At 39.7% G+C, this 15,235-nt stretch overlaps 1 pseudogene; it reads left to right on the forward strand.

Annotated features, from left to right (window-relative positions):
- Positions 1–13,710: 13,710 nt before the first annotated feature.
- LOC102255913 lies at positions 13,711–14,573 on the forward strand (annotated as a pseudogene).
- Positions 14,574–15,235: the final 662 nt, after the last annotated feature.

Consider the following 15,235-nt stretch of genomic DNA (forward strand, 5'->3'; position numbering starts at 1 on the left):
TGAGCACTTCTTCATAAATTTTTTTGAAGACATGCAATCTAAACTTATAGCCATTGTTTGTCATTTATAAATATCAGAATATTTGCTAACAACTCACTTTTTATCTTAAAAAATTTTTAATGGTCCTGGTTCAAGAACTTAATGTATCAAGAGAGAATTTTTAAAAATTAGACATGAAAATTGGTATTTTGTTTTCCCTCTCTGGTCAGTTTGAACAATTATAAGTTGATGGGCTAAAAGGCCTAGCCATCAGTTAAAGAAGCAAATCACCAGGTTGAGGACATCAAACATCAGATTGCCTGGTCATGAATTATCAGTGAGAAAATTCACTTCTTACCTTAACAAAGTTTAATCATATTCTACAAGTTGTTGGATGTTTTCTTGGACAGATCCACTCTGGTAGAACTTAACTTACTCTAAATACAACTTATGAGACGATAGAAAGCAGATGCTCCCTAAGGCTCACAGGCAGCTGCATTTTAATGAACTGAACTGGTGCCAAAGACTAACCACCATTTCTATGGAAGAAACACAAGAAGAGAAGAAAAGGAAATGCAAGAGGTAATGAAAAGGGAGGATACATCAGAGGAGAAAAAAAGTTAATTTCCTCTAGAGGAGCAAACTCTTTTGTTTCCTGCACACCACAGCTCCTCTGTACACCACAGACTCAAGGCCTGCTTCCCTTTATATAATAAAAACCATTTTCTCCCATTTCCCTCTCTACTTGACTATGTCTCAGACGGCCTACCTGGTCTTCAACAATTCTTCTCACCCCATCTTGTAGTCATTTATTTAACATCTATACACATGAGGCTGTAAGGCATGATTCATCATCCAGCTCACAGTGTAGTGAAAGTTTTGTAGATCTTGACTCTGAAGCTTGAGCCCAAAAAAGCAGAACAGACTTCAACATAGTCTATTTTTACTCAAGAGTCCTACCTGTTGTGCAATGGTCTTGGTTCAAGAGAGAATTTTTTAAAATTAGACATGAAAATTGGTATTTTGTTTTCCCTCTTCACTTCCTTCACTTACTTTAGCTGCTCAACTGAAGTGTCTCCTCTTATGTCAGTTATTATTTCTGTTCACAGATTTTCTGCTGCCTGAACACTGGGTATCTGGTATTTGAATTGCTTCCTGTGATTCAACTAAGAAATGCTTTACCTGTGGTGTGGAGAGTTACAAATGGTCTCACAAAACTCTCTCAACCCCACATTATAAATCTGTAATTCTGCATATGGGGTAACCAAAAAAAATTAACAAATTAATCATTCATTGACTCAGAAAATTTGTTATTGAATGTTTATTATATGTCAGATGCTGTACAGGTCCTACGGATAAAAATGTGAATAAGACATAGATCCTGCATCAAAATTATAAAGAACTTGAACATGAGAGGCATGTTGAATGGAAGTAATAGGTAGAGAGAGCAAGTCACAAAAGTAAACAATTAAGTGATATAAGTGACCATTGTTATGGTGGAGATATACTTTTGATGGTAAAGTAGCACAAAGGAAGAAAAACTGAGATTCAGAGTCAGAGAAGATGCAGGTAGATCTTAAGAGAAGGGAGAGCAGATAACAGAGCCTTCAGAAGGGTGTGCCTGTGCTAGAGAAAACACAATAATGAGACCTGTTTGTCCACTGCTTTGCTCCAGTTCTAACACAAGGTCTGGTGTATCATGTGCTATCAGGGGACACTTGTTGAGTGAATAAATGTATGATGAATAATGTAATTGTTCTATACATCTCTAACAGAATGAGGGAAAGGGGATGTCAAAGGATGAGGTTTTAGTAACAGGAAGTCCATAAAGAGACCTCTACATATCTTGGAAAGGAGTTTGTAGTTTATTTTATAGGCAACAAGAAGCTATAAAGAATTATTTGAAGAAAAAGATATGTAAATATTCATTATCATTTTTCCCATGTTGAACACCATATGTGTCTATGCCTGTTCATGCACCAGTCTTCAGGAATGCTTGTGAGAACATCTGGGTGCAGCCCTTCAGCATGATGGCACTGGCACATTCTTCTTTGATAAAACCTTCCCAGAAGGAAGTTTAAAAGAATGAGGGTCATGTTGCATGTTACCTGAATGTGGACATATTCTTGATATAATCCTTACACCTTGGGGCAAGAAGACATGCTGGATCTGGTATTTAACCTTATTTGCAAGCTAATAAATTATCTTATTCTTGTTTTATGGGTGCTCACAGAAAGCACAAGTTCCCTGGGTCAGAGACAACAGACTATTACTCACAGCACAACAAGCAACATTAGCACCACATGTTTTAACTGGTCCCCTGGCCCCCCTCAGTCCCATGGGTATGAAGCTACATGGACCCTGATGGGTATTGTGCCCACAGCCTTTTTGTATCATGGCTGAATGTGGGGCGCGGCTATAGGGTTAAGCCTCAGACTGACCTGTTGGCAAAGTCACAAACAAGTCCCAGTTTAGAAGGCACAGTCCTCTTAGCATAATTAGGCTTGACCTTATGATGCTCCCTAGATCTTATCTGGGAAGCTAATGGGCTGAGGGAGGTGCAGCAAGTGCTGCCAAAACAAGTGAAACTCACAGGAACAGTGTAACTATGGTAACCACTACCTTGTTTACCTCTGACTATAAAATAAAGGCTCAACTTGCTTCTGGATCTCTCTCTGTGGCCTCAGCCAGGCACAGGAGGATCCACAGAGAATAACGCTGTCTTCGTGTCCTTCATTCTTCGCCGACTCCGTCCACACCTTGGGAACCCCTGGACTGCTGGGGCTGGACCCCGGCAGCTGAAGAATGCTGAGCTTGGAGATCCCACTGCTTTTAAACAGTAAGCAAGCCTGCCTACTCTTAGTCACGGGAGAGATGCGACATTATGCCTACAGGCTGCCAGTCTCAAACACAACCTGAGAACTGGCCCAGATAAAAAGCCACCAGAACTTTATGCCCAGCAGGATGTGTGGGAGCTTAAAAGACCCAAGAATGGCTGTCTTTCTTGATCAAATTCATAATCTTATAAAATATGTCTGGAGAAAAATAAAAACAACTTAATTAATATTAGTGTTTGGGATTTTTGTTATGTCTTTCTGGATATGCCATTCCAGAATGCTCCTCTCTCCAATGACAAGCTAAATTATAGTCCCAGACTAAATTTGAGGGAGCAGCAGACTCTGCTGCTGCGTTTTGTACTCCTTGACTTAGTAATGGCAATGGTATAATAACATATTAGATTTATGAGGCAGTGTGCTGGTGTTTTACATGAATCATTTCATTTAATCTTTCTCAACCCCATGTGATGAATTCTAGTAATTACCATTCTCATTTTACAAATGAGGTAAGTGAAGTACAGAAAAGTTAAATACTTGTCTAAGGTCACTTACTTGACAAAGCTGGATTTTTAATGTAGATCTGACTGACTTCAGAGCCCATTCATTGCTGGGAAATGTTCTACCAAATTATTATTTCAGGGCCTTTAAGTATGTAAGTGGTGGGACCAGATCTGGGTTCAGCAACCTTGGTACTTGAGTTCTGGCTAGGAAAGAATTCAGAGTCCAGACTCAAACTATAAGAGAACATTTATTGATAAAATCATAGAGGTGGAAGAAGTAATTCATAGAAGAAATGGGATTAGGAAACTTAGTTATAGAGCTAAAGTGAGGGCCCTTGAAGCTTAGGAGTGAGGAAGATATAAAGGTGACTGCTCCTGGGATGGGGAGGGAGAAGGGAAAGGCGAAGACATGCTCCCGGAGGGAAAGCATGCTGTGCCCTTCCTCCTAAGGGTTTTAAGGGTGGAGATTTTAGGGGAGGTGCCAGGGGAAGATCTCAATAGAATATTCAGCAGTTTTCTAGGTGTGTCCGTTCATGGTTGTGGTCTCCACTGATTGATTGGCTAACACCAGGGCAGGAGGTCATTAGCCAGTGCAGCTGGTCCTGAGGTCAGTTGTGGCTGCTTTTGTTGCTTTTCTGGGCCTGGAGCTGAAATGCAACTGAAGCCTAGATATTATCTTTAGGGGGGAAAGGTCAGGAAGTCCAAACCGCGTTATCAGCTATATGTTAGGGGAGGAAAGGTCATCTGAGGGTGAGGTCTCACCTTACAATTGCCCTTTGCTAGGCATCCAGGGCTTTCCACCCTGGTGACCTTCTGTACCTGGCCAATCATCCTTTTTCTGTTCATGTCTGTCTAACTGCCTATCACATTGGCACATGCTTACAATTCTATTAATTTAAATACATTTAATTCTGTAAAAAACAAACAAACAAAATCCTTCCTTTTAAGTAACCAAGGTAGTCCTGAAAGATATTCATGGGCTTGCCACACAGGAATTGCAAGTCAGGTTTTCCTGTTGGAGGACTCTGATAAGTTTATCAATGTAAGAAATGTCCAAACCTATAGAGAACTTTTATAAAAGTTTATTTGAGTCAAACAGAGGATATGCCTGGAAGCCAGATCCCAACAGACTGAGAAAAATGCTTTGGATAATGACAGTTTTGCTATTTATTTTATGCATTTGAGATTAAGGAGGAGATGTAAATAAGATTACATGAAGATGGGGATCAGTTACAGGATAGTTAAGATTATGCGCTCTCTTGAGGGTGGCCCTGCTTTTTTTTTTTTTTTTTTTCCTGCAGATGTAGTCCAGGGGGTGGCCCTGCTTTAGAAGGAGGGGTATGAAAGGAGGTATTTTAAAGGTGTGTTAACCTAGATTCACAGGAACAATGGACAGGGCTTACTTAAGGCAGAGATAAGTGTTTTACTAAAAAGTTGTATGCCTGGGACATGACTATCCACCATGACCTGCCCAGTAAGAAATGTAAGATGAAATCACCCTGTGAGGTTACTTTCCATAGAACCTTTTTTTTTGTCCACAAGTTGAATAGAGATTCTCAGAATGGATAGGTGAGACCCAAGAGCAAATGAGAAAGGAACAGGAGTGTTTTTCTTCATCATTCTCTCAGTCTAAGAATAAAAATTGTTAGAGGCTAAATTCAAGGAACCAATTGAGTATATCTTATGAAGGCAAGCACCCCAAAATATGCCTCTTTAGAATATTGATTATTTTAAGCTGGTTATTTTTAAGAAACAAAAGACTCAGGGAAAAAACCTTTGACCTTCCCCCTTACTGGCTAAAAGAGTTTAAAATGGAAGACCTGCTCCAGGAAGGGAGATATCATCACAGATGACTATGGTTTAATCTGAGCTAGTGTGTGATAGCAATGCTCATTTAATCAAAGTCCTTCCTGTCCCATTGTTTCAAGATGGACCTACAAACATTTATTTACCAAATATTAACTCTTTTCATCTCCTTGTATAATTTTGTCTTACAATTTTTGGAATTTTCATGTTTATGTGAATTCCCCATGTGCACATATTAAAACTGTATTTTCTTATCTGTCTCATGTTAATTTGATTATTAGTCCAGCCTGATGAGTTTAGAAAGCTAGAACGAAGATTGATTGCTCCTCCTCACATTCACAATAAGTATGTGCCCAGACCAGAGGCATGACTCTCCGTCTAGGCCGACCTATGAGTGGGGCCTGGCCTACATCTCTTGGCCTCTCAAATGACAGTCCATAAAATCACCTAGGATGAAAATCAGATTAGCTGTCAGTAAACAGAATTGACATTAAGACAGGAAAGTAAGTAGCTTAGTGCTTCACTCTGTACAGGTAAAGTAAGAATGTTTATAGAAGAAGCTCAGGGTCAGAAAGAATGAGAATGGAGGATTTCAGAATCCATGTGTCTGGGTGTCAATCCAAGGACAATCTTGCAAGGGCTAAACTGCTCTCCTCCTAGGAATCTCAAACCCCAAAACACCACACTTAGCAAAAATAGGAAGACCCCAAACAGGAAAATACCAGTGAACAGGAAGCCTGAGGGAGAGACTTCAGATGACTGAGTCTACTTGGCAAGGCTCTTAGCTTTCACACCCAATCCACACATTTATCATTATATACATCTTTGTTTAATAAGACTGTATCACTGAGATGGCAGGCACTGTCCACATACCTACAAGTACTTAAAGAAGTTATGCTGAGTGACAAGGAGATGATTTCAACTAAAGATGGCTTCACAAGAAAGGGTGTAACTAAAACCAAGTTTTTGTGAGTTGTTAAGCATTGAGACAAAAGAAGGTCAAAAACAATACTCATATATCATATATCAACAGATATCCAATTATGTGAAGTCTCTAGAACAGGGGTCCTCAAACTACGGCCCGAGGGCCACATGCGGCCTGCCGAAAACATTAATCCGGCCCGCTGGGTGTTTTTGCCGCCGCTGCCTGTTGCTTAGCAGCCGACTATGTGGAATGTGCGCCGCACTCTCCGACTCCCCTCCTCGACTCCGACTCCTCTCAGTCTCGGGTGTGATCAGATGAGTCACGAGCTTGCCTGTGGAGAGCCTGCTGCTGCCTGAGGATCGAGGTAAGAACAAGTTAGGATTTATTTTTTTTTGAAGTTAGGAGGTCATTTTTTTGAAGTTAGGAGAGCCTTTTTCCAGAATGAAACATCTGAAATCTCCAACCAGATCTAGACTAACTGATGCACACTTGCATCACTTGTTATGACTAGCAGTGACAAATATGGAACCTGACATTGACCATCTCATTAGCCAAAAGCAGGCCCATAGTTTCCATTGAAATACTGGTAAGTTTGTTGATTTAACTTTACTTTGTTCTTCATTTTAAATATTGTATTTGTTCCCGTTTTGTTTTTTTACTTCAAAATAAGATATGTGCAGTGTGCATAGGAATTTGTTCATAGTTTTTTTTTAAACTATAGTCCGGCCCTCCAACTGTCTGAGGGACAGTGAACTGGCCCCCTGTTTAAAAAGTTTGAGGACCCCTGCTCTAGAACAACGATTTCCAACCAGTGCACCACAAGAATTTTTAAAATATGAAACATCTGACTATGTAGTCAGGGGCACTGACCTCTTTTCTCTTAGATTGTCAATTTTTTTAAAAAAAAAGACAACAGCTGACACAATAGCTGTACTGTGTGAATGAATCAAAATTATATCTTTTTTTTGTCAGATTGGCAAAAAATATATTTTTGGTGTGCTGCAGAATTTTAGTAATTAGTTTATGTATGCCATGAGATGAAAAAGGTTCAAAATCACTGCTCTAGAAGGAACTCCCTCATCTCAGTTAAGTCACCTATGACTTCTTCACCATCCCACCATAACTGGAGAACATTCCTTGTTTGAATGTTTGATTCAATCTGCTCTGATGTCTTAGGCAGAGGACATTGATAATATTCAATAACTTTAGAAATAGTATTTTACCATTACAGGAAACAAAGCTAGAGCATGAAACCACATTGATCTTTGGGGAAAATTTTAGTTGCTTTCTTTCCTTTATTTTTACATTGTATAACATGAGAAAGAGATTAGGTTCTTAGTTTCAAGTATTCAGGATCAAATGGAACATAAGTACCATTGAAAACTACTCTTTATTTTGATTCACTACCCTTAGAGGGTAATACTTTAGGATTAAGAATCAGTAAATTATATAATTAATGCCCTTGAGTAGGTCTTTCATGGTTGAGAGAAGTCTCAATATAATCTTACCACATTTTTTTAATTAATTAATTAATTTATTTATTTATTTATTTAAAGAATTTTTGTGAGTTTATTTGAGCCAAACTATCGACAGTTGCTGGGAAGCAGGATCTTAATGGGATGGGATAATGCTCCAGAGAACGGCAGTTTTTCACCTAGTTTTATACATTTATACAATCAAAGGAGGGGATGTAAAATGGGTTACATGAAATCCACTGGTGATAGATTAGGGAGGTGGGAGGAAGCAAAGCGGGGGAAACCTGTGGGATTGGATAAAAAGTCAAATGATAGACACATTCTTTTACTTAGGTGGGTACAAAATAGTTAACAGTCAACAAGTAACATGATAACAATAACATTGAAGGAATTTGTGTTCTCCAGTCCTTGTGCCCTGGTACATTTGATTGTGCCCTGAGGGGTCTGGAAAAAGGGAAGTTACAAGTTATCCTGACATTTCACAAGGATGTTATCTTAGATGCAAAAAGACAATAGGCTCAGTTAAGGTAAAGATTGACCTTTGTCAGGGAAGATACTGGCCTAGGATGTGACTACCCACCATAACTATTTTCAGTTAAAGTTTTAATTTCAGACCACCCTTTGTGGTTACTTTAGGTCTTTGAGTTTGCAAAACCACCATGCAGGTCTTCCCTAAGCTTGTCAGGTAAGCATGTGGCCTCTTTTTTGTACACAGCTTTAAAAAAAAAAAATTTGTATATGTGTATATTTATTCCACACCAAAAAGTATATGAGGTGACTTAAAATGTATAAACAAGAGATTGTAGCCCTAGCCAGTTTGTCTCAGTGGATAGAGCGTCGTCCTGCAGACTAGAGAGTCCCAGGTTCGATTCTGGTCAAGGGCATGTACTTTGGTTGCAGGCTCCTCCTTGGCCTGGGCTCTGGCCAGGGCTCATTCAAGAGGCAACCAATCAATGTTTACACCACATTTCAAATAGTCTATTCTCACATGCACACATCAATGAAAAAAAAAAACAATGGCTGGGAACATACCACACGACAGTTCAAGGGCAAATTATAAATAGTAATAGTGTCGCAGGAGTTTGCAATCAGGGGTTGTCACTTTATTATTAGTCATACATGTTACTGCCTACCATAGGATCTACTTTAAATGCTTTATTACAAATTTCAAATTATAATTAGACGATTATTTATCACCTAGTTTAGGGATAATAGATAAAGAGACTTTGGATGATTAAATAATGCCTAGAACGTCTGTCTCAAAATTGTATTCTTAAAAAAAACTGTATTCTTTGTTATTAAAAAAAAAGAGAGAGAAATTCCTTAAATTATAAAGGGGGGAAAAACAGAAAATGTTAATGATCATAGCTTCCAAGTCAAATTGCTTAATTTGATGTTCTGTGCTATGTTAATTTCAGGTTTCCTACAGAAGTGTAAGGCTAATGGAAGGTTTATCTGACCTTTCTTCTCTCAGTGCTCTGAGTTCTTTCATTTGCCATTTCTTGCTGGCAAATTGATGGACATTGTTACTTTCTGAGCACATGTGGAGGCAGCTGCTTCAGTTACCTTTTGCTGAATCAACAGATTGAAGCAGCTATATCCATTAGGGAAGGCAGCTTTGGCCTGGAATTCAGGAGATGGGCTTCTAGTTTTAGCACCTCCACCAGTTTGCTGTATGACCTTGAAGAAGTCACCACCTCTCTGGAGCCTGACTTTTCATATATAATTTAAGGGAATTGCACGGGATGACCTCAAGGATCCCCAGTCCTAATATTATAGTCTGTGGTAATATAAAAGAAATGCAACCATATTGAGAAGATAGAACAAAATATAAGAGAAACAGCAGCCTGAAAGGAAACTAGTTCAAATTTAAAGACCAGGCCAGCAACTTGATCCAAAAAAAAAAAAAGAGCAGGTGGCAGTTTTGCAGGAGCCTGTTTCCAAGTTTCACAGTTCTCATCTCAGAGCTTGGAAAGCCAACATCTCCAGTATCTTCTCCATTTTGGCGACTGAATCCAAATCAGCCCTGAGACCAGCCGCTCACGCATTGTGCCCTTAGCCAGAAGCTCTCCTAGTCCGCACTCTTTCTTCTGATGTTCTTTTTCTCTCACACGGAGACATCCATAGCAGGAAAACTGAAAGGGCTGAGAAACAGGAAGAGAATTCATAAATATTTAGCAACAAAACAGTGCAGGTGAAGGAGAGCTCAGGTCACAAAGGAATCCAAAGCAACTGAGTTTAGCAGAATGGTGACTAGGAAGCAGAGATGTAAGGTGCCCCACATCCCCTTGATGAATAAGTCTCAGCAAATACAGCAGGAGGGTGCTGTAAGCAGAGAACCAGCACAGGCGTTCCCAAGAATGATTGAATACATCAAGACATTTTTTAAATGCCGAAATCAAGAAGAGGATATATTATCAATTCCCAGGGAAGACACCAAAGTCCTGTTGCATTATTCAAATCCAAGCAAGTCAGGGCATCAGAAAGACATACCAGAGGGAATATCCACTGGGATCAGATGACCAGGCTGCATGACTTAACAAGTCTTTCCTCACTTGTCTATTTTGGTGCCTGGATGAAAGCCACAGCAAGGGCCCTGGGGCTCCACGAACAGAAATAACATTAGTTAAATTATCCACATTGATAGCAATTAGACCTTGGTTTATGGGAATAGGGTAATAAATTGCTAGTTTGGGAAAATTGTATAATGAGATAGGAGTGTGTTTTCCTTGCTGGCACTCAAGTTCTCCATTGTCATAAAAGCAAACTGCTTCTTAACAATAAACATGAATTTCATAAGAACATTTGGGTCCTGTGGCATTTTCAGGTGGGTGAAAGGGTATGTTTAGGGAAGAGACACCTTTTACATTCTCTCCATCTAACTAAACATAAGAAGATAGCAAATTTTTTCTGCCCAAGAAAACATAAAAATAATATTCTGACAAAGACCACTGCTCTTCAAATCCAACTGGAAAAGGTGACAATCTGGACAGAACTACCCAAGTCCCCTCCATTATAAACAGCTCTGTAAATGTCCTGTTAAGAAAAGGACACTAGTGGCTTCATTTGTGGAATCAAAGAACCAGTGGTGCATGCTGAAGTGCATCCAAATGTATATGTTTCTCCCAGAGAGCAGTTCCCTGTGACAGGACAGTGTCTGCTTTAGAGACTGGGAATTCCCACAGCGATATAAGAAGGTTTGCAAGTGAATTCAGCTCTGAAACTGAAGCACCAGAGAAAATAGCTACCTAAGCAACACAATGCAGGCAGCAACCCAAGGCCTCAGGTACCTGCACCCCACTCCTCAGAATGGCTTTTTCTGGTGTTGCTGTGAAATAAGTCAGTTCTTCGTTAGCGAGAATTCTAGATTCATTTTCCCTGCAGGTTCTGACCAAGCTCCACCTGATGGAGTTCCTAAATTCTAACAACCTTTCTATAAGAAAGGGGTGTCCTCCAGGAAAAAACTTGATCTCCTTCTTAAACAGCTTGAATCTTAATAAGAAGTTATAAAAGACCATAAAAATATATGTACTTCCCTCCCTAAATATCCAAACTTCATACCCAGTAATAATATCAAAAGAAATCCAACTGGCTATTTAAAGTTATCCTTGGGTTCATTAGAGCTTCAATATCATACCTATTGCTGAGTTGATGACAGGTGGGGATTTTGCCAAAATCAGTGTATCCAATTAGCACCAGGGGTCCACAAGTCAAGCACTTGCAAGCTACAAATTATAGGTGACATTTCTAAACACAGATTGGTAGCTTAAGCCAGGACAGCCTTCTCTACCTTTGGAACATTATTAGGAAGCAATACTCTACCCAACCTTTGTAATCTACATATATTTTTTAAAAAGAGGATCCTGAGAATTTTGTTGCCATACAGACTTATATGGCCAGGAGACTGGTATATGCTTACTCTCATGAACCCAAAACAGGCTTGTTAGTTATGTGTACATTTTGTACTTTTAGGAACATACATATCCAGGCACCCAGACTGCATAAAATTCACTATTATGATAAAATTATATAGTTTGTTGATAATGAAGTCACTTCTGCACTCTCCTTGCCTTGTAAAATCCCAGACACCCGTCTTGCAAATAGAGTTCACTTCTGTTTTAAACTAGTCATTCTAAACTGTTTCCATAAAATAATAGTGCTCTATAAGCTGGGCCAAAATACCCCACAAGTAAAACCCAATAATGTCAGACAAATAGTTTATAGGAAAAAGTTGGAGTTACTGATTGTCAAATAGGTTTTCTGGCATATAGTTTTCTTGAACCCTTGGTGCTCTCTCCCCTAGTGTCCATTAGAATACATTGCAGATGAAAGAGTAGATGAACAAATAGCAAATAGAGGGAAACTCAGTAACAGCTGATCTTGCTGGTTCAACATGTGTGTCTTTTCCCATGTATATGTGTGTTCTTGGTTGTGGTTTTAGAGGCATGTCTCTACCCACAACTCAACTGACTATTTAAAAACATGTCTACTTTATTAGGAGGTAAATCACATATACACACTCTATATCCATCAGGGATTACAACTTTTAGCTCAGTGCCTCTCTGTAGTGGCATTGTTCAGTTGAGAAAAACAAGACTGAATGATATACAGTCCACCCTTTCTCAATAATCTATAGCAGGGCAAACTTTATCTCTAAAAGACCAACTAGTAAATATTTTAGGCTTTGTGGGCCATATGATCTCGGTCACAACTGTGTGACTTTGCTGTTGTAGCACCAAGCAGGCACAGAAAATATGTGAATAAATGAATATGATGTGCTCCAATAAAATTTTATTTATGAGCACTGAAATTTGGATTTTACATAATTTTCATATGTCATGAAGTATTCTTTTTTTTCAGACACTTATAAATCAAATACATTTACTTTTGATCCACAGGCCATAATTTGCCAACCACATCCTAAAGTCAAGCTGCTTTAAAACACATTCTTGACCATTGGAGAGTGGCATACCTGACTTTCTCATCTTGACTTTTGACTAGGTTACTAGTCAAAGGGGCAATGTAAGAAATGTCAGATGAGCTTCACAATTGGGTTTACTGTGAAGATGCCACCCAAAGCAGCACACACTGTTGCCTTAAAGTGGAGCAATTTCCCTGGGGTCCTGAGGATGGTTGTACTCCTTCTGGGAAAGTGGCTTCTTGCAAAGAATCATAACACAGATAACTTTCTTTTTGTTTGAGCTGCTAGAAAGTTCACAGGCCAATTTGCTCAGATCTAGCAAACATATTGGATCACACAGCATATGTTTTGTATAAATATATCCCACCTTTATCTCATTTTTCTAACCAATTTTTGCTTTATCACTTTTAAAATAGTATTGCGTTGTAAGGATTTTTGTAAGTAGCCCAATAAGGCAGAAAGCAAATAAAATAATACTAATAAAATATATATTATACTCATATTTCTGTACTTAAAATTGTTGGTAATTCATTAATCAAAAATGATTTCTTATTCAGCCAGTGTTGCTCAATGGTTTAGCATAAACCCATAAACCAGGAGGTCAGGGTTTGATCCCCAGTCAGGGCACATGCCCAGGTTGCAGCCTTAATCCCTAGTAGAGGGCATGTAGGAGGCAGCCGATCAATGATTCTCTCTCTATCATTGATGTTTCTATATCTCTCGCCTTCTTCCTTTCTCTCTCTGAAATCAATAAAAACATATTTTTTATTAAATGACTTATTATAATGTTCCCCAAAAGAGCACTAGGACCAGTAGTTTTATGACCCGTCATGGTCGAAGAATCCTCACCTGAAGGAAATCTTGGACAGAAGTCCAATACTGCAACAGACACAATGTGGATGGAGTTGCTCTGAGTGAAATGAGTACCCAGGATAAGGAGGTACAGAGGCCACGTGAAGGATAGTCACTGGGAGTATTTATTAGAATGATAGATTTCTGGGCTCCACTTAGAGCCTCTGGATCTTCCTCTTTCAGGCATCAAGCATGAGAGTCTGCATTTTAAATGAGAATTTTGAGGAATTGTTTGAAATACTAAAAGTTGAGTGGCATCATCCAAGAGATCTGCTAAGGACAATTTGAAAAACATTGTTCCAGGGATGCAGTTGCATGAGGGTTTTTTTGTTTTGTTTTGTTTTTCCTTCCTCAGAACTGTGGAGCAAAGCTTGTTCCTCTCCCACTTGCTGCCCAGATTGAATTGACCAAAGCAATGGTTATGGAGAAACCTGGTCCCCTGCTGGTAGGGTGGGAATTTGTGAGATAGTATTACACACTACTAAACAAGGTGCCAGACATGCTATACAGATTGTATGGAAAGAAACTCTTCTTATGTCCAAAAGGGATTGGATTCAAATGGAAAGCCAGCATATGCGATCTATGGACAGAAAGAAATCCATAGGGAAGTGATGTTACAAAACCTCATTAATTGCCACACTAAGATTCACCATGTTGATGCTCATGCCACTCTGAATGATGTGGTCCATGTAATGGGGTTGCTGTTTAATAACAAATAGGCTTTGAGGAGATTCATGCAGACATTTGTCCTTGCTCCTGAGGACTCTGTTGCAAACAAGTTCTATGTTCATAGCGGTGTCTTCAGATACCAAGATGAGGTCTGGCGGCTTTGTCACAGAGCCTCACGAGGAATCTGACGGAGAAGCAGAGAAACCTGAAGAAAGACAGCAGACACCTGAGATGGTACCTGATTATTCTGGAACTTTCTGTGATCAGACGCTCAGCAATGACTTGGAAGAACATTTAGAGGAACCTGTTGCTGAACCAGAGTCTGCTCCTGAACCAGAACTGAAGCAAAAACCTGAATTTGAAATCCAAGAGGAAAAGTGTGAGCCAGCATTGGAGGTAACTGCTCCTGAGGATGCTCAGAAGAATTCTTCTCCAGCACCTGAAGACATCACTCAGACAGAGCAGGGGACATGTTCCTGGACATCTGTGACCAGTAAGAACCTTCCACCCAGCAGAGCTGTTCCAGTTACTGTGATACCACCTCATGTTGTTCAAGTACCAGCTTCACAGCCTTGCCCTGAATCTAAGCCTGAATCTCAGGTTCCATAGCAGAGGGATCAAAAAGTTCTGAACAACAAATAAATATTCCTTTCCAGAGGGGTTGAACCCTGAAGAATTGTGAGACACCCTGACAGCCACCAACTCTTCATTGGCAATCTGCCTCATGAAGTGGACAAATCAGAGCTTAAATATTTCTTTCAAAATTATGGGAATGTGGCGGAGCTGTGCATTAACAGCAGTTGGAATTACCCAGTTTTGGTTTCGTGTGTTTGATGATTCTGAGCTTGTCCAAGAGGCCCTTAGCAACAGGCTCATCATGTTCAGAGGTGAGGCCCATCTGAATGTGGAAGAGAAGAAGACTTTAGCTGCCAGGGAAGGTGGACCGGCGAGATAACCATACACATATACTGATCAGGGATTGTAACTTTTAACTCAATGCCTCTCTGTAGTGGCATTGTTCAGTTGAGAAAACAAGACTGAAGGATAGAGATCAGAGACCAAGATGGCGGCATAGGTAAACACCGGAGATTGCTGCCGCAAACAACCACTTCAAAAATACAACTAAAAGACGGAACGGACATCACCCAGAACCACAGGAAAGCTGGCTGAGGAGAGACTCTTCAACTAGAAGGAAAGACAACAGCATACCGAGGCTCAGAGGAGGCGCAGTGTGGAAAATATAAAGGTGCGGTGGTGCGCGCGCAAAGCGG

Source organism: Myotis brandtii, unplaced genomic scaffold, assembly GCF_000412655.1.
Source record: "Myotis brandtii unplaced genomic scaffold, ASM41265v1 scaffold41, whole genome shotgun sequence".
NCBI lineage: Eukaryota > Metazoa > Chordata > Mammalia > Chiroptera > Vespertilionidae > Myotis > Myotis brandtii.